This window comes from Oncorhynchus masou, chromosome 15, assembly GCF_036934945.1.
Source record: "Oncorhynchus masou masou isolate Uvic2021 chromosome 15, UVic_Omas_1.1, whole genome shotgun sequence".
Taxonomy (NCBI): Eukaryota; Metazoa; Chordata; class Actinopteri; order Salmoniformes; family Salmonidae; genus Oncorhynchus; species Oncorhynchus masou.
In genome coordinates this window covers 24,204,088-24,224,456 of record NC_088226.1, presented here as the reverse complement: position 1 = coordinate 24,224,456, position 20,369 = coordinate 24,204,088, and the positions used below count along the sequence as shown (strand labels likewise).

The 20,369-nt window shown below is 43.1% G+C and overlaps 1 pseudogene; it reads left to right on the top strand.

The window, feature by feature from the left end:
• Nucleotides 1-3,890: 3,890 nt before the first annotated feature.
• The window catches only part of LOC135556824 (transmembrane protease serine 9-like), a 29,842-nt pseudogene continuing 13,363 nt past the window's right edge, over nucleotides 3,891-20,369 (top strand).

The following is a 20,369-nucleotide window of genomic DNA, read 5'->3' as shown; positions in this document are numbered from 1 at the left end:
CGAGGCACAGATCTGGGGAAGGGTACCCAAAACAGTTCTGCAGCATTGAAGGTCCCCAAGAACACAGTGGCCTTCATCATTCTTAAATGGAAGAAGTTTGGAACCACCAAGACAGGAAGGACAACCATTTCTGCAGCACTCCACCAATTAGGCCTTTATGATAGAGTAGCCACAGACGGAATCCACTCTTCAGTAAAATACACATGACAGTCCGCTTGGAGTTTGCCAAAAGGCACCTAAACGACTCTCAGACTATCATAAATATGATTCTCTGGTCTGATGAAACCAAGATTGAACTCTTTGGCCTGAATGGAAACCTGGCACCATCCCTACGGTGAAGCATGGTGGTGGCAGCATCATCCTGTGGAGATGTTTTTCAGTGGAAGGAACTGGGAGACTAGTCTGGATCAAGGGGAATATGAACGGGGCAAAGTACAGAGTTCCTTGATGAAAACCTGCAATAGAACAACGGCCCTAAGCACACAGCCAAGACAAAGCAGTGGCTTTGGGTTAAGTCTTTGAATGTCCTTGATTGGCCCAGCCAGAGCACTAACTTGAACCCGATTGAACATCTCCTGGTTACTTTGACTGCATCCACTTCTCCCAGCACCTCTTTACCTAGTAACTTCAAATGGGTTTCCCAAAGGAACTTCAATTTTAGCACTTTTTGTTTCATTCTTGGACTGGACACTGTTCACTCATCTTTCTCACTAACTGTAGTCGACGTGCTTTCAGCTTCAAATAACACTTCTGATTCCACCATGTCAACTTCCTCCATCTGGCTCAAAGTTACATTCCTTCATCAATCAAAATCAACACAAAACACAACTTTCTAGGACTAAATTAAATAAATGACATTGTTAAATACATGTGAGAATTGCTTTAGGAAATGCAGTTCAAATGTACAGTATTGAATTGAGTGAAGTCTGACGGCAGTCACATTTGGATTTGGTCCTTTCTAATTTGCCCATCTAGCGATTATTACCCCCTGGCCTCCACCTAAAGCAACCATTAACATACAAAATGGAGGTGAAAAGAATAGTGTGTGTGTGTGTGTGCAAATTGTAAGCTACACACAAGTCATTGTGTCTGTCATTTGGTTGGATGGTAACTGGAAGAGCTATGGGTTGTTGGTGACTACTGTCTGTAGTTCTGCTGGTCCGTGATGCTGCAGGTGAGGTCAGAACATTATTTATCAAAAGATAATAAATCATTATTTTAACTTACAGTACCAGTCAAAAGTTCGGACACACCTACTCATTCAAAGGTTTTTCTTTATTTGTACTATTTTCTACATTGTAGGATAATAGTGAAGACATCAAAACTATGATATAACACATGGAATAATGTAGTAACCTAAAACGTGTTATACAAATCAAAATATATTTTATATTTGTCACGACTATCACCGACGGTGGCTCCCCTTCCCGTTCGGGTGGCACTCCGGCGGTCGTCGTCACCGGTCTACTAGCTGCTACCGATCCCTTGTCCCTTTTTTGTTTTGTTTGGTCTAATTGGTTTCACCTGTTCCTTGTTTTGGGTTGGGGTTATTTAAGTTCAGTTAGCCCACCTGTGTTCGTGCGGGCTTGTTTGCTGTTTTTGGTTCAGGAGTGTCCTGTCATTGATTTTCCACTGTACAGCGTATGTACTGGTGTTGTACATTTTGGAGTGTTTTACGCCTGTGTTCGGCGTTACACTCTTTTGTTCGCTGTGATTGTTCCGGAATAAATGTTTTTTCCGAATCCTCTGCGCCTGACTCCACACCCATCACTCTTCGAAGCCTGACAATATTTGAGATTCTTCAAAGTAGCTACCCTTTGCCTTGACGACAGCTTTGCACACTCTTGGCATTCTCTTAACCAGCTTTACCTGGAAGGCTTTTCCAACTGTATTGAAGGATTTCCCACATATGCTGAGCACTTGTTGGTTGCTTTTCCTTCACTCTGCGGTCCAACTAATCCCAAACGATCTCAATTTGGTTGAGGTCAGTTGATTGTGGAGGCCAGGTCATCTGATACAGCACTCCATCTCTCCCCTTCTTGTTCAAATAGCCCTTACACAGCCTATAGGTGTGTTGGTTCATTGTCCTATCATTTGTTTTTCAACCAGATGGGATGGCGTATAGCTGCAGACTGTTGTGGTAGCCATGCTGGTTAAGTGTGCCTTGAACTCTAAATACATCACAGACAGTGTCACCAGCAAAGCACCCCCACACCATAACACCTCCTCCTCCATGCTTCACGGTGGGAACTACACATGCGGAGATCATCCATTCACCCACTCTGCGTCTCACAAAGACATGGCGGTTGGAACCAAAAATCTCACATTTGGACCCATCAGACCAAAGGACAGATTTCCACTGGTCTAATGTCCATTGCTCGTGTTTCTTGGCCCAAGCAAGTCTCTTCTTCTTATTGGCTTCGTTTAGTAGTGGTTTCTTTTCAGCAAATAAGGCTCCCAAGTGATGCAGCGGTCTAAGGCACTGCATCGCAGTCCAAGAGGTGTCACTACAGACACTCAGGTTCGAATCCAGGCTGTGTCACAACTAGCCATGATTAGGAGTCCCATAGGGCGGCGCACAATTGGCCCAGTGTCGTCTTGGTATGGCTGGTGTGGGCCGTCATTGTAAATAAGAATTTGTTCTCAACTGACTTGCCTAGTTAAAATAAAGGTTACATTTGACCATGAAGCCCTGATTCACAGTGTCCTCTGAACAGCTGATGTTGAGATGTGTCTGTTACTTGACTCTGTGAAGCATTTATTTTCGCTGCAAATTCTGCGGCTGGTAACTCTAATGAACTTATCCTCTGCCGTAGAGGTAACTCTGGGTCTTCCTTTCCTGTGGTGGTCCTCATGAGAGCCAGTATCATCATAGCACTTGAAGAAACTTTCAAAGTTCTTGAAATTGTCCAGACTGACTGACCTTCATGTCTTCAAGTAATGATGGACTGTAGTTTCCCTTTGCTTATTTGAGCTGTACTTGCCATGGACTTGGTCTTTTACCAAATAGGGCTATCTTCTGTATACCACCCCTACCTTGTCACAACACAACTGATTGGCGGCAGGGTAGCCTAGTGGTTAGAGTGTTGGACTAGTAACCAAAAGGTTGCAAGTTCAAATCCCCGAGCTGACAAGGTACAAATCTGCCGTTCTGCCCCTGAACAAGCAGTTAACTCACTGTTCCTAGGCCGTCATTGAAAATAAGAATTTGTTCTTAACTGACTTGCCTAGTAAAATTAAAATTAAAAAAAATGCATGAAGAAGGAAAAATTCCACAAAAGTGAATTTAACAAGGCACACCTGTTAATGGATATGCATTCCAGGTGACAACCTCATGAAGCTGATTGAGAGAATGCCAAGAGTTTGCAAAGCTGTCATCAATGGAAAGGGTGGCTACTTTGAAGAATCTACAACAAAAATAGATTTGGATTTCTTTAACACTTTTTTTTGTTACTACATGATTCCATATGTGTTATATCACAGTTTTGATGTCTTCACTATTATAGTAAATAGTAAAAATAAAGAAACCCTGGAATGAGTAGGTGTGTCGACTGATAATGTACATATAATAATACAGGTTAATTGTTCTTAGGCCGGGATTCAGTCCATGGAGCGCTGAACCATTTAAAGGTAATTTCAGCCTTGCCTGGTTCCTCTATATAGTAAACACAAACTCTGGTTGAAAGTGGACACTGTTTCTTTAATTGAATAGCTTGAGATAGAAATATCACCTCATCTCTCTTTTTGAGAATTTGCATTCTGAAAATAAAAGAGAACATGATTTTATCAGCAACCCAGATGAGCAGCCTGCTATCATTGGAACTGTTAATCAGATTGCACGTGTGTAACATTGATGTAATCTAAGCATGGACGTCTATAAAGCTGGACATCAGCCAGTCAGTGTCTATCCATCAAACAGCCGTCTGGTTGGTTGGATACTGACAGGAAAAACTATGGGTTTTTGGGGACTGCTGTCTGTAATTTTGCTGGTCCAAGATGCTGCAGGTGAGGTCAACAGAAATGTATTAATTAAAAGAGCATCAAATCGTTTTTAACTTGCTTGGTCCACAGTAACTATTACATTCATCAGATAGTGACGACATTTTTTTTACTGGTGTTTTAATTTGCGCATCGTTAGCCTACATATTTGGGCATGTACATAATTGTTTTGCCATGCACTAGAACAAAGAACTTCAAGCATATCTCTCTGTTTTGGCATTAGTGACCACTAAGGGCTCGATTCAAACCATAGTTATAGCTCAGATTTAAATGTAAATGTAATTTCCAACTGAGACGACATATGTAGCATTTACCGTGGCATGAATGCAGCTTCTGCTAACGCGGGAACATTGATTTAAAATGTATTGCACTTTTGTGAAGCTCTTCAGCGCTACGAATATCAACACTAAATATAAATACATATCACCACTATATCCTCTTAAAGGGGAAATCTGCAGTTGCTACATCCAATTAGGACTTATAAATTAAGTTGATTCGTGAAGAATATCACTTAATAAATGACTCATGAGTTTAGTTTGTAACCCATCAGAATCCAAAGCTTATTTTACTCCAATGTTTTGCAAAGTAAATGTAAACAAACATTATATAGCCTCAAAACATGGTTAAAACTGTAATTGTGATATCATGGATGGTCAGTCCTTGCATCCAGAGCTCAGTCTGAATTTGAAAGTGGTTACAATCCTCCATCCCAATCCCTCCACGTTTTACCGAGACAGGGGTGGGGAGGATCACTTTGTTATTTCAACTGCTCAGATGTTCTGGTGCGGTGGCACTAATTTCAGAGTTCTGACAGGAGCAACGTATCAAATGCAGAGTGTTTGTACATGAAACAGTGTCAGTCTGGCATTCTTTCCACCCTCCACCTCCCTCTCTAGAGTCGTTTGTGCCCCAGGCTCGGAGCTCTATCGCGGGGGGAAAGGATGCTCAAAGGGGCAGCTGGCCGTGGATAGTCTACCTTTCAATCAAGGATTATCCACGCTTTAGCTGTGGCGGATCCCTCGTTACTGATGAATGGGTGCTCACCGCTGCACACTGTGTTGACCCGTAAGTGTGTTTGTGTGTGAAGGAGGTTTGCATGTTGAACTCATTATCGTGTCTGCAACCAAAATGACGTTTTTTCCATGATTGTAATTTTCTTAACGTGTCTACAAGCAGAAAACCAGTTTACCAACTAGAATGACATCATTATAATTTCAAAGGCCAAATTTGCTTGCTGGAATAGAACCGAAAGATCTGTATGTGTTTGTATGAAATATATAAATGTCTGTGTAATGTTTATATCCAACCTGGACTCAGGGGTAGACATAACAGAGTAAACGTAAATCTGAACCATGCCGATTAGTATGATGTTACGTTTTCGTATGGTATCTATTCATTTGTGGATATCCATCATCCATTTTGTATGATATGTTACAAATGACAATTCATATGATATGTTAGGAATTGCAATTTGTACAATATGTTACGAATTGCAAGTCCTACAATGTTGTTACATCTTCTAACAATGGTGAGTGGAGGAGTCAAGCGCAGAGAGCAGGTAATTCAGTTTGTGGATATTTTATTCCATAGACTGTGGAGCCATGACATGCAAAACACCAGGGTGCATGAAACAACCCGTCCCAAAATACAACGGACTAAACTGTCCTTAAAAAATCCTGATTACACTCATACACCAGATAACAGAAAACAAGCCTGCACAAATACCCAGCGGGCCTAGTGCCCTTAAATAGCCTACAAACACTAACTCAAAATAGGTGTACCCAATTACCCAATAAACAGAAACAAACGGAAAGGGAATCGATGGCAGCTAATAGGCCTGCGACGACGACCGCCGAGCGCCGCCCGAACAGGAAGAGGCACCATCTTTGGCGAGATTCGTGACAAATATGTTATGAATTTTCTAAATGTTTAGTAGCAAGGTAGCTAAAAAGTAGTAACTAGTTGCAAAGTTGCTAATAAGATAAAATGCTAAAGTTGTCTGTGATAAGATTCAAACACGCAACCTTTGGGTTAATAGACATTCACATTACAACCATCCTACTTTTGTTTTTTGCCTTAAGTAACCTTTCTTATGTAACCATATCAAATGTAACACATTCTAATTTCAGTGTCCTGGATTTAAATGTCCTATATTACACCTAGTCTATGAGACCAGGCTGTTTTACCTGTCTGCATGTGTATTAGGAATGACAACCCTTTTCTAGACCGTTTCGTCATTTATCTGGGGAAACACAGCCTGAATGAGCCATCAGTGTTCCATCGATTCATCTCACGCATCGTCAGTCACCCACAGTACCAGAAACAGCGTTTGGCCCGGCTGCACGACATCGCTTTGGTGAAGATGAGTAAAAAGGTGTCCTTTTCCTCCCTGGTGAAGCCCATGTCCCTGCCCAAACAGAGGGATGCCTTTAACTCAAGGTCGAAGTGCTTGATCGCTGGCTGGGGCGATGTCGGGAACAATGGTGAGCAAACACACAGCAACACCGATATACAAACACTCACAGTGCCAGGTTCTAAAGCACAGCGTTGGTTGGTTTGGTCTTGACTGAATGTCAGTATTCAATTCTGTGGGCGACATTTTAATAGTGTAAAATGATTTACCACAAACCTCATTATAAAGCTAGTGGTTCCAGCATTGAATGCTGACTGGCTGAAATGCTGATTGGATATGACCCCCCCCCCCAAAATGTTTTACCTTTCTAATTATGTTGGTAACCAGTTTATAATAGCGATAAGGCACCTCTGGGGTTTGAGGTATATGGCTAATGTACCACATCTAGTGGCTGTATCCCAGCACTCCACGTTGTGCATGGCCTGGGGTATATTGGCCATATATCACACCCCCTCGTACTTTATTGCTTAATTATAATCTGGCAGTGTGATTTATAAACTTTTATATACTCAGAGGAACCCAATTGAGACCAGTTTCTCATTTACAATGGTGCCCTGAGGAGCCCAAAAAAACACAATCAATACAACAACAAAAAAGATAAAAACAAGTTATAATAATCAATTGAAACATTTGCACATTGTTAAAGAAAGATTTCAAAATTAAATCAGAATGCCAGATTATAATAAGATGTACTGTATTTTGTGCACTTTACACAATGTATTTTGTTTTCATCCAGCTTCTGTTTGTAGTTAGTGAGTATTTCTCCCTTAAATTCTCCCTGCCCGTTCACTTCCTCCCCCACCAGGTTCTATCCTACATTTTACTCTTCTTTTTCCCTCCCTCCAGTGAAATTGTCTGGTAATAGGACCCTCCAGGAGCTGAAGCAAACCATCTTGACAGGGAGAATCTGTAAGAATTATTTTCGGGCCCTCACTGACAACATGCTGTGTGCTAACTCCATGGAAGGAGGGAAAGGCTCCTGTCAGGTGAGTCTTCTTTCCTGGTCTCCTGATTGGTACGTATACATGTTTTATACAAACACGGACCCTCCCTCTCACACACTAGTGATGCGCCAGTCCCCGTGGGGCAGGTGGGTTTAGGGTCATGAAATATTGTTAATTGTTCAAGAGGGAAAAAAAGGAACTGTACAGAGCACTTTCTATATTTTTGGGTAAGAGTCAGGTAAGGGTCTTAGATTTTCACTTTATCACATTCAGCTGGTTGTGGATGGGTTATTAGCAATTGTGGGTGGGTGCAGGTGAACAAACAGCTGACCCACACACACTCTTTCTCTTTATCGTTCTCTCTCACGTACACACACACACTCTTACTTGAATGTTGTAAATGTATGTTTGTGTTTTTCTTTGTTCTACAGGGGGACTTTGGTGGGCCGTTGGTTTGTCGCTCATCTCATGCGTTTGTCCAGGTGGGAATCATGAGTTTTGGGAATACCAATGGCTGTGATTTGGGCTTCCCCAAAGTCTACACCAGTGTGAACCGCTACATGGACTTCATCAGGAAGACTATAACCTCAGACTGACAGGCTTCTGCTGAGGCCTAGGTCACCATGAAACACTGTCTGTTACAGTCCATATCCGCCTCTCGCTCTGTCTTCCCTTTCTCTTCAGTTCCCTATTGAGCCAAAGTCCTTACTCGAGATGCAGCTTGAAGTGATTTAAAATGACAAGATATTGGTATTGATTGTGAATTACTTTGTGGTTTTATTCTTTACCAGACCTTTAAATTATTTTCAAATATATTTCGAAGTATTTAGTCAACTCTTCCTTGAAAATACAAGATGTTGAATCTGTATTTGAAATATTTATTTGAAATATTTAAGTACTCTATGCATTTGAAACCAGGTTTGTTTGAACACAGGGGTATTTGGAAACAAGTAATTGAAAATAGTTTAAAATATAATGTATAGAAAATTATTAGAAAATATACAGAAAATACATTTAAAATATAAATACTTTAATAAACATGTATTTGAACCCAGGTCTGTTGTAAAAAAAAAATGTTCAATGACTTACTATGTCCATTTCAATAGTAGCTCCTTAGTAAACTGCAAGCATCAACCCTTACGTTTCATTTTTTTTTTGTGTGTGAGAGTCACGAAGTTGAAAGTGACTGGTTCTAGAATCTAGGTTGAGTGGTGTGAAGCAGCGACCAGAGTTTGGGTCCTCTCTTATCATCTGGGCCAGGGATTCCGATATCAAAGTATACAGCAGGAGAGACAGGGGACATTATTGTCTGACATCCATGATCTCTACATGCCAGGCATGTGCACAGATAGAGCTCCACCAGTGCTCAAGCCTTTTGCCCATACTATGAGTAAGGGCCCCTTTGCCCTCCTATCAGGTATTAAATAGGATATAACACTGAATAAAGTTAAGATAATAAGATAAGTAAACTGACACAATGAACAGAACACCAGTAGAGATCTTAGACACCCCCTAAGCAAAGAATAAATAATAAAGACTTCTATAAAATGGGAAAAAATGGCCAGCGGCAGGGAAATTGGATGTCTCTGTGTGTGAGGAAATGGAGACTCTGATAAAGAACCACAAACCAAATGACAAGAAACAGAAAAGGAAATTTAAGTGAGAGAAATTAATTACTAAGAATGTTCAAGGAAGAAGGAGTTGGTCTGTTGAAAAGCATGAAGACCGCAAGAAAAATGCTGAAGAGTGATGAAAAACATGCAAAGGAAAGACAGAGTGGGTGACTGTTAAGATATTTTCTCAAGGTTGAAGATAAATGATTAAATAATTCTACCAAGAAACTTAACCATTAGGAATTAGAGTTTATGTAGCATGAACAAGGAGTAATTACAACAAATAAACATAAGCTCCAACTAGGTTGGAGGGGGGGAGAGAGGAATACATGTGTGTGCCTAACGAAAACAAAGAGGACTCCTTAACCTATGTTGGAACCGACCCAGAGTCCCGCCGTAGACAACCGCCTAGGGATGAGGACACAGGATGCTGATTCACCAGGCGGGAGCCCGGAAAGACCAGGAGCAGCGGAGGAGATTGAGACGCTGGGGAGGAGTCAGCAGACCAGGTGGAAGCCAGGATACGACTGATGCACCAAGAGGAGGACGAAAGCGAGACAATGCTGCAAACAACGGATATTCTCTCCTGAAGGGCCAGAGAGTCCAGGGTTGGGGGGGATTTTGAATGAATTTTAATGAATGGTGGAAAATAAATATTTGGTCAATAACAAAAGTTTATCTCAATAATTTGTTATATACCCTTTGTTGGCAATGACAGAGGTCAAACGTGTAAGTCTTCACAAGGTTTTCACACACTGTTGTTGGTATTTTGGCCCATTCCTCCATGCAGATCTCTTCTAGAGCAGTGATGTCTTTGGGCTGTTGCTGGAAACACGGACTTTCAACTCCCTCCAAAGATTTTCTATGGGGTTGAGATCTGGAGACTGGCGAGGCCACTCCAGGACCTTGAAATGCTTCTTACGAAGCCACTCCTTCGTTCCCCGGGCGGTGTGTTTGGGATCTTTGTCATGCTGAAAGACCCAGCCACGTTCCATCTTCAATGCCCTTGCTGATGGAAGGAGGTTTTCACTCAAAATCTCATGATACATGGCCACATTCATTCTTTCCTTTACACGGATCAGTCGTCCTGGTCTCTTTGCAGAAAAACAGCCCCAAAGCATGAGGTTTCCACCCTCATGCTTCACAGTAGGTATGGTGTTCTTTGGATGCAACTCAGCATTCTTTGTCCTCCAAACACGACGAGTTGATTATTTACCAAAAAGTTATATTTTGGTTTCATCTGACCTTATGACATTCTCCCAATCTTCTTCTGGATCATCCAAATGCTCTCTAGCAAACTTCAGACGGGCCTGGACATGTACTGGCTTAAGCAGGGGGACACGTCTTGCACTGCAGGATTTGAGTCCCTGGCGGCGTAGTGTGTTGCTGATGGTAGGCTTTGTTACTTTTGTCCCAGCTCTGTGCAGGTCATTCACTAGGTCCCCCCGTGTGGTTCTGGGATTTTTGCTCACTGTTCTTGTGATCATTTTGACCCCACGGGGTGAGATCTTGCGTGGAGCCCCAGATCGAGGGAGATTATCAGTGGTCTTGTATGTCTTCCATTTCGTAATAATTGCTCCCACAGTTGATTTCTTCAAACCAAGCTGCTTACCTATTGCAGATTCAGTCTTCCCAGCCTGGTGCAGGTCTACAATTTAGTTTCTGGTGTCATTTAACAGCTCTTTGGTCTTGGCCATAGTGGAGTTTGGAGTGTGACTGTTTGAGGTTGTGGACAGGTGTCTTTTATACTGATAACAAGTTCAAACAGGTGCCATTAATAAAGGTATCGAGTGGAGGACAGAGGAGCCTCTTAAAGAAGAAGTTACAGGTCTGTGAGAGCCAGAAATCTTGCTTGTTTGTAGGTGACCAAATACTTATTTTCCACCATAATTTGCAAATAAATTCATTAAAAATCCTACATTGTGATTTTCTGGATTTTTTTCTCATTTTGTCTGTCATAGTTGACGTGTACCTATGATGAAATTTACAGGCCTCTCTCATCTTTTTAAGTGGGAGAACTTGCACAATTGGTGGCTGACTAAATCTTTTTTGCCCCACTGTACCTATTGTGGCAGATCTCCCTGACGGAAGCCCTCTACAGTCGTTTGGGACTCGAAAGGATGCAACTTGACAATAACTAAAGGAGAAGACACTTGGCCGATCACCATGGACAAACATGACCAAGAGGAAGGTGAAGAATATATAGAAGAAATAGTGAGTACTAAAAGGACTGAAGGGAATAGTGTAACTATCATCCGAATTGGCCCCACTCTGGCACCAGGCCAGGAAAGGACCGTGACAACAGGAAAGACAACAAAAGTAACAGCTGCCTTGAACACCACAGCTGTTACCACTAGGTTACCATCTACTGCTCTTACCAAGCAGTCCACTGCAACTACAAAGAAACCTGAAGCATCAGATTCAGGAGGGTTCTTTACTGACATGTGGAACTTTCTGACAAACTAACAATCTACCTTGAGACAAGAACACTGTATCTGTAACTAACGTCTTAGAGTCAGAAACACTCAAGGACAATTCGTTGGAAGAAATAGTGAAGAATGACTGGTATAAATGGGCTAGTTATACAGCAGCCAAACATAGGATGGACAATTGCATTTTGTGTAGCAAATTACCTTTGTCTGATCTTTTAATAGTACCTGAACCTGCATCATTTGAAGACTGTGCTAATTGTAAAAATGTTCAATGTACTCATAGAAAGTACTATATTCCTTTGTGCAACATAGAATGTAGAATTGCCCTAGGTAGCACTAGGGGTAGGAGTATGTTGAATGAAACTATGTTGGGAGATAGGGAATGTGCTGCCTATGACATTAGAACTAAATGGACCTCAACTGGACAAAATTACTATTGTTAAAGGAAAATATGAATGTTTCTATAGCTATGGTACTGATGGAATTGATGTAGGAAACACTACTATCAAGTGTGTTACTATTTGGGTGTTAGAATCTGCAGGAGTTCGTACATTTGATGAGAAAGGTTTGTAAGATAATAGGAAAGGTTTGTGTGGGCACATAACTCACAACTCACATCTCTCACTATGTTGAAAAATCAGGACAGAGGTATCGCTGATAGATTTGGATGTGTGGGAAAAACAGTCTTGAATGTTTTACCGGAAGGTTGGACTGGTCTTTGTGCTTTAGTCAAAGCAATTCAACAGGTTACCATTATTAAATCACAACAGGATGACTATGTTAAAACTAGAGTTAGAAGGGCTTATGAATCAGATCCTAAAGTATACCTCGATGCAATTGGACAACCTAGAGGAGTACCTAATGAGTTTATGGCCAGAGATGAGATTAGATCAGGATTTGAATCTATATTCTTGTTGATAACACCTAACAAGAATTTAGAGTGGATTAATTATATTTACTATAATCAACAGAGACTCATTAACTATACTGACTCTGCTTTAACTGCATTGGAGTAGCGAGAAGGATCGGAGGACCAACGCGCAGCGTGGTAAGTGTCCATAATGTTTAATCAAAAATGAACACTGAAATACAAAAACAATAATCGTGACTAAACGACACAAACGAAACAGTCCCGTGTGGCACAAACACTGACACGGAAAATGAACACCCACAACTCAAAAGTGAAACCCAGGCTACCTAAATATGATTCTCAATCAGGGACAACGATTGACAGCTGCCTCTGATTGAGAACCATACTAAGCCAAACACAGAAATCCCAAATTTGTGGACTCCGGCCGCAAAACCTAAACCTATAGGGGAGGGTCTGTGTGGGTGTCTGTCCGTGGTGGCGGCTCTGGCGCATGACGTGGACCCCACTCCACCATAGTCCTTCTCCGCCTCTTCAACCACCTCCATGGACTCTTTAGAGCAGCAAACCTTGCCGCCGACCTCGGACTGGGGACCCAAGCCATGGGTCCCGAATGGACGGGAGATTCCGGCAGGGCCGGACGGACGGGAGATTCCGGCAGGGCCGGACGGACGGGAGATTCCGGCAGGGCCGGACGGACGGGAGATTCCGGCAGGGCCGGACAGACGGGCGACTCCGGCAGCTCAGGACAGACGGGCGACTCTGGCAGCTCAGGACAGACGGGCGACTCTGGCAGCTCAGGACAGAGGGGCGACTCTGGCCAGACCAGTGTGGGCTATTCCACCTCTCCGCACTGGCCTGGCTACGGGCAGCATTCAGCCAGGTAGGTTTGGGCTGTGCTGGCGAACCGGGGACACCATGCCTAGGGATGGTGCCATGTGCCCCGGCCCGAGGAGATGCACTGGAGACCAGATGCGCTGAGCCGGCTTCATGGCACCTGGCTCGATGCCCACTCTAGCCCGGCCGATACGAGGCGCTGCTATGTACTGCACTGGGCTATGCCTGCGCACCGGGGACACCGTGCGCCTCACGGCATAACACGGTGCCTGCCCGGTCCCCCTCTCTCCACGGTAAGCATGGGGAGTTGGCTCAGGTCTCCTACCTGACTTAGTCACACTCCCCGTGTGCCACCCCCCAATACATTTTTGGGGCTGCCTCTCAGGCTTCCAACCGCGCTGCCGTGCTGCCTCCTCATACCACCGCCTCTTGGCTTTCGCTGCCTCCAGCTCTGCCTTGGGGCGGCGATACTCTCCAGCCTGTGCCCAGGGTCCCTTGCCGTCCAGAATCTCCTCCCATGTCCAGGAGTCCTGAGATTGCTGATGCTGCCCGTTACCACGCTGCATGGTCCTTTGGTGGTGGGTGATTCTGTAAAGATTGTCCTCTTCTTCTGACGAGGAGTAAGAGAGGTCGGACCAATTTGCAGCGTGGTAAGTGTCCATTTTAATATATAAAACTGAACACTCAAAAATACAAAATAACAACGTGAATGAACAAACGAAAATCGAAACAGTCCCGTATGGCACAAACACAGACACAGGAAACAATCACCCACAACTCAAAAGTGAAACCAAGCTACCTAAGTATGGTTCTCAATCAGGGACAACGATTGACAGCTGCCTCTGTTTGAGAACCATACCAGGCCAAACACAGAAATCCCAAATCATAGAAAAACAAACATAGACAATCCACCCAACTCACACCCTGACCATACTAAACAAAGACATAACAAAATAACTAAGGTCAGAAAGTGACATGAAGTATGATTCCCAATCAGAAACAACGATAGACAGCTGCCTCTGATTGGGCACCACACTCGGCCATAAACAAAGAAATAGACAACATAAAATCACACCCTGACCTAACCAAATAGAGAAATACATCTCTCTAAGGTCAGGGCGTGACAGTACCCTCCCCCCAAAGGTGCGGACTCCCGGCCACAAACCTGAACCTATAGGGGAGGGTCCGGGTGGGCAACTACCCTTGGTGGCGGCTCTGGTTCGGGACGCAGCCCCCGTTCCCTACACTGATCCCTCCGCTTTTGTGGATCCGGACCGTGTATCATTGCCGGAGACTCCGGACCATGAATCGTTGCCAGAGGAACCGGGCCGTGGATCATAGCTGGAGACCCCGGACTGGGAACCGTCACTGGAGACCCGGACAAGGGACAGTCGTTGGAGGCCCCGGATTGGGGACCGTTCTGGAGGCCCCGGAGATGGAAGGAGATGGTCAAAACTCATTTACATGCATACTTTGAGGTTCTTATCCTTACTGTGGTTTTCAGATCCAATGGGGAATCCACAGAATCCCTGTGGGATGCAGAAACTGTCAGAGAACTTTTCTGTGCAACAATGTCTCTGGAAAACTTCCCCATTCTTTCCAGGATCATCCGCTTCTATAACCGAGACACCAGACCAGCTCTGCAGCAAATAGACAAGCTTGCTGCAATCAGGTCAGTGTGGGACAAGTGGCTTGACCTTCTTCCCCTGTTTTACAACCCTGGGCCCAATGTTACTGTTGATGAGCAGCTTATACAATTTATTGTCTAAACCCTCAAAATATGGATGCTGCTGCTTCATCATATGCGTGGAACTTGCAAGTGTATACGTGGATGCCAGGAGGAGGACCCCCTGAGAAGAACCAAGGGATGCGGGTTGTCCTGGACGCGGTCACAACATCACATGCGCTAACTTTTTTGCTTAGCACAAGCTGGGACAGAAGCTGCTCAAGAAGAAGCTGACGATGGAAGGAACAATACAAGAAAAAAGCCAGAGCTCCCACCCCAGCTGATGAATACACAGAACAGGCCTATCAACTCCTCTAAGTTTGTGACCACGGCTGACACATCCCTAGTGTCCTACATGCCAAAGAAAGGCAGAAATGTGCTACTCATGAGTACACTGCATAGGGATGGGAGAATCTGTGGCCAGGAACATCAGAAACCAGAAATTATAATGGGTTACAATGCCACAGAAGGGGGGATGGACAATTTAGACAAGCTGGTGATTGGCTACAAAAGGGGAACCCTACACTGGCTACTGATATTCTTCAACATTTTGGACATCTCAGCTTACAAAACATATGTCATCTGGATGGCATTGAACACAGATTGGAACAGAGGGATTCTCCAGAGTAGACAGCTCTTTCTCGAGGAGCTATGCAAGGTATTGGTAAGACCTCAAATCCAGAGGAGGCAACATAACACAAGGACCCCAACTTCTGCAGCGATTGTGCTTTGTTAAAGATAAACAAACAAACATTCCACCTATATCTTCATTATAATAATAAAAATCAACAAAAATCACATTTTATTTTAAAAAAACGAATAGCCCTTTTATTGATGAACGTGACATAGTAGAGGTAAATGGCAAATATTAACCATGTATGCTGTCTACATCGCTTGTAATTGATATAAGTCAACATCTAAGTATTGAGTATTTTTACGTAAATTGTTATGGCTGTATTGTTTAAAAAACCCAATAATGTTGTGGGTCCATCAGACCAGCGAACATTGGGTGAATAACAAAAACATGAACACCACACAAGGGTTAATAAACCCTGTCTGGTCGTGATGTGCGAGTGTAGTCATGCAGGATTCTTAATGGGCTGAGAGAACTTTAGCATACAATTTAACCTAAGAGCACAACAACGACAAAGGTCTATAGTGACCAGTTTACATTATGAAAACATTCAACAGAAGTCCGAATTATATTGTGTAAACATAATATATGATTCTTCATTGGAAACGTAAGGAGGATCTAGGTTCTGAAAAAATTCAGCTGAGGCATAGTTATCCAAAGTAAAATCAGATTTATATAATATAGAGTAAAAAGAACCAAGCCGCATTGATTTCCAAAGGATTAGTTAACAGGTGTGCCTTGTTAATAGTTCATTTTGGAATTTCGTTCCTTCTTAATGTGTTTGAGCCAATCGGTTGTGTTGTGACAAGGTAGGGGTGATATACAGAAGATAGCCTTATAGAGGTTAGAGCATTGGGCTAGTAATCGAAAGATTGCTGGATTGAATCCCTGAGCTGACAAGATCAAAATCAATTTTTCTGCTGCTGAATAAGGCAGTTAACTCACTGTTCCCCAGTAGGCTGTCATTGTAAATAACAATTTGTCCTTAACTGACTTGCCTTGCTAAATTAAGGTTAAATTTTTTTATGGCTAGAACAGTTCAAATAAGGAAAGAGAAATGGCAGTCCATCATTACTTTTAGACATGAAAGTCAGTCATTACGGAACATTCAAAGTTTTTTCAAGTGCAGTCGCAAAAACCTTCAAGTGCTATGATGAAACTGGCTCTCATGAGGATCCTCACAGGAAAAAAAGACTTACTTCTGCTGCACAGGATAAGTTCATTAGAGTTATCTGCACCTCAGATTGCAAGCCAAAAAAAATGCTTCGCAGAGTTCAAGTAACAGACACGTCTTAAAAGCAACTGTTCAGAGGAGACTGTGTGAATCAGGCCTTAATGGTCGAATTGCTGCAAAGAAACCACTACTAAAGGACACCAATAAGAAGAAGAGACATGCTTGTGCCAAGAAACACGAGCAATGGACATTAGACCGGTGGAAATCTGTCCTTGGGTCCAAATTTGAGATTTGGTTCCAACCGCTGTGTCTTTGTGAGACGCAGAGTAGGTGAACGGATTATCTCTGCATGTGTGGTTCCCACCGTGAAGCATGGATGAAGAGATGTGATGGTTGTTGCCAACAAGTGAGGTAACTAACTACAAGGCACAGTACATGAACACACACGTTTTATAATTGTAATCATCTATGGATTATGCTGAGAGACCAAGGATTAAGCTGTCAAAAGCTGACCATCTTCCGTTATTTGTGTAAATTTGATAAGTTATACAACTAAATTAATTAGTTTATCTTTCTTTTCATATTCAGATTTGACAAATACGTACCCTTGTTTTTTAATATTTCATTTATTCTACTTTCCTGCACTAGTAACACATCTGACAGAATGATTTAGATGAGTATTTGGATTTGATTTTATTGAGGCGTTTTATACAGGTGTTTCTGTAGATTGGAGGAACTGCTGAACACTGTTAGTTTAGACGTTTCTGGATACAATACTGCCTCCTAGTAGTACTGCCTCTTATTGGAACCCTCACAGATTCCAAGGTAAAAGTCCTAATTTGGGTAGCAGGTGGTTTACCAGTCACTATATGTCTGTCTGTTCAATACAAAATACAAAAGAGTGACAGACTCTCAGGTCCCTTGGTGCATCACACCACTGATCGCTTCACGTAGCCAGCCAGTGCAGTGCCTTTAAGCCGGTGCTTGGTGGAGTCATAGACCCCCCGTCTAGAGCTCTTGGAGGAGAGCTTGGCGCAGATCTCACTGTGTTTCTCCAGGCGACTAGGATCAAAGCACCGGCCGCAGTGCTCACACTGCTTCAGCTTGGAGTTGGCTGCACTCATCCCAAATTGACGTTTCAACACCACCTGAATGAATGGATGTTATCAGATGGGCAAAATAATGGGCAGCTGGGCAACAGAGACAAGATATACAATATATACAAACCAGATGAGGCTGGTGGGAGGAGCTCATTGTAATGGCTGGAATAGAATAAAAGGAACGGTATCACACACATCAATCACATGGAAACCAATTCATTTCATTCCAGCCATTACAATGATCCTATCGTCCTATAACTCATCCAATCAGCCTCCTCTGATACAAACACACGTGATCACCAACACTATACATGTCAAGCTACTTTACCTGTCTGTCCTCCTTTTTCTCTTCCATGTTCAAACCTTTCTTGACTTCCTTTGGCTTGATCACATATCTCATGGCTGTTTGCTTTGGCTTACTTGCCACACTGTGTTGTTCTTCATTTCTCCTCACCTCTTTACTCCTTTCTTCCTCTTCTTCATTATCTCTTATCATCACCCATAGGTCAGAATCCACCTTCATCAGGCAAATCTCCTGGATGAACTTCTCCACCTTTTTTCTCAACCTCTCTTTTGCGTTTTTCTCCTCTAAAGCCTGAGCATCCAACTTGGCCCCACTCTTAATCAGTTTCAATTCTTGGGTGACACTGATCAGCTTGGCCTTCATATATGCCATCACCTGCTCAGCCTCTGAGTTAAAGACGTCCCATACCATCTCATCGGGGCATGGCGGTAGATCCTGTACAGTTAGTGTCTGAGTCTTGAACTGAATGTGTTTCTTCACAACCTGCCTTCTGTACTTTGAAGCAGCAGGACGAGGGCTGCCATCTGGTCTGACTGGCTGGAATGGCTTCTTCTTGGCATCATTGTTTGGCACAGTGACTCTGGTTCTAATGGGAGGCAGTGGCATCTTGGTGACCATATTGGCTCCATGGACTGTCTTCAATGGCTTGGCACTATGGAGGTAGATGTCTTTCACCACGCAGGTTTGATCCCTCTTGGTACGGATGGGTTGCAGTGGAATCTGGATGGGAGGAACAGTAGCCTTCCCTGACTGCTGAGATGTTGGAGCTACATGCAGTCCTTGACTCCTCCCATTGCAGATGGACCTCTTTTTCTGCAGTACTGGGATTCTGGAGGAAGGATGTGGTTTCTTTTCCACAGCCTTCAAACTGGCAAGTCGCTGCAGAGCACCCTTTCTTTCTTCAATCAACTCCAGTACTGTGATTCTGGAGGTATTTAAACTGTTTTGTTTGAGCCCTGGAAGCTTCTCAGTGGCCTTGGGTTGAGATGGCAGGGCAGGCTGAACGGAGTTGCTACTGGCAGCTCCAAGGTTCCCAGTTAAAGCATTATCTTCCTGTAGCGGCCGCAAGAATCTCCTCATCATCAAGGAGATTGAGAGTGGCATTCTTCTAACCTCGTTCTGCAACTAGGTTTTCGTCTCGTAGCACTTTCTATATTTTATGGTGATCTACTGTGTTAACTATATCTCAGGAGGAATCTGCTAGATTGTCTTAGATACTGGTGTTCTATTTTTAGCAACCAGGCACCAGAATGTTCAAACAGAACATTTGGAATTTATTGATCAGTTGTGACATCATAATTGAAATAATCCTTATTTTAAGTGTTTCTAAAATTCCCTATGGGGAGAAGTGAATGGTGGAAATACAGTTGGAACCATTTCCTTGTTTGACCGCTATGTTTTATGGATATTATGACTCATACTGTGGTACTCTATTGTACTTACACAAATAACTGGAGTTGGTCAGCTTTTGACAGCTTACTCCTTTGTCTCTGCATGATCATTTGCCTCCAACTACTCACTAGCATGAGAAATCTGCAGATTATTTTGTTTTAGCATACTGGCCTTAGATTTTAATAAAATGTGAGTGTTCGCAGCTGTCGATGTTGCACCAGTTTCTTTCATACCCCTCAAGAAATAAACACCTGGGGGTTTGAGGTATAGCGCACCTTTTTCTGTTATGGGTCAGGATGGAGAAGGGTAAGATTGAGGACACGGTGTTAGAGGCCGCGTCTTTCGAATCCGGTATCAGGAAGTATAAAAGTCAGAATCTGTCGTTAATTATCTTCAATTAAATTCAAGTAATAAATGGTAAATGCAATTTTCGTATATAAGGGTTCCCTGTAACACCACGCAGGGCAAGCAGAGAACTGACAGGTTGTATGTAAACAGCTGTTCTTATACTGTGATAGACATAGTTCCAACCCGTCTGTTGGCCTATCACAGTAGAGGCTAAGCGTGGTTTAGACTTGCTCAGCCTATCGCAGGCGCTCAGACTCGTCCTAGCCTCTTGGCGCTTCTTGGAGTCCACCCTCTGTCAATGTATAGATACTCACTGTTCTGGTATCACACCCTAGTTGTAACAGTTGCTCAGTTCCTGCTATTGTATTTTTCCATCTCAGTTAAACCTCGTGATGACCACCCCTTCCTGTACCTGATTAACCACAAAACTTGTAACATGCAGCAAGTCACATCATGTGCTCAATATTGTCACACACACAGACAGGCAAATGTAGCAAACAGTACACCGCTTTGCAACATGAAAGTCACACCATGTTTCTCAGTTCTTGTCACACACACACACACACACACACACACACACACAGA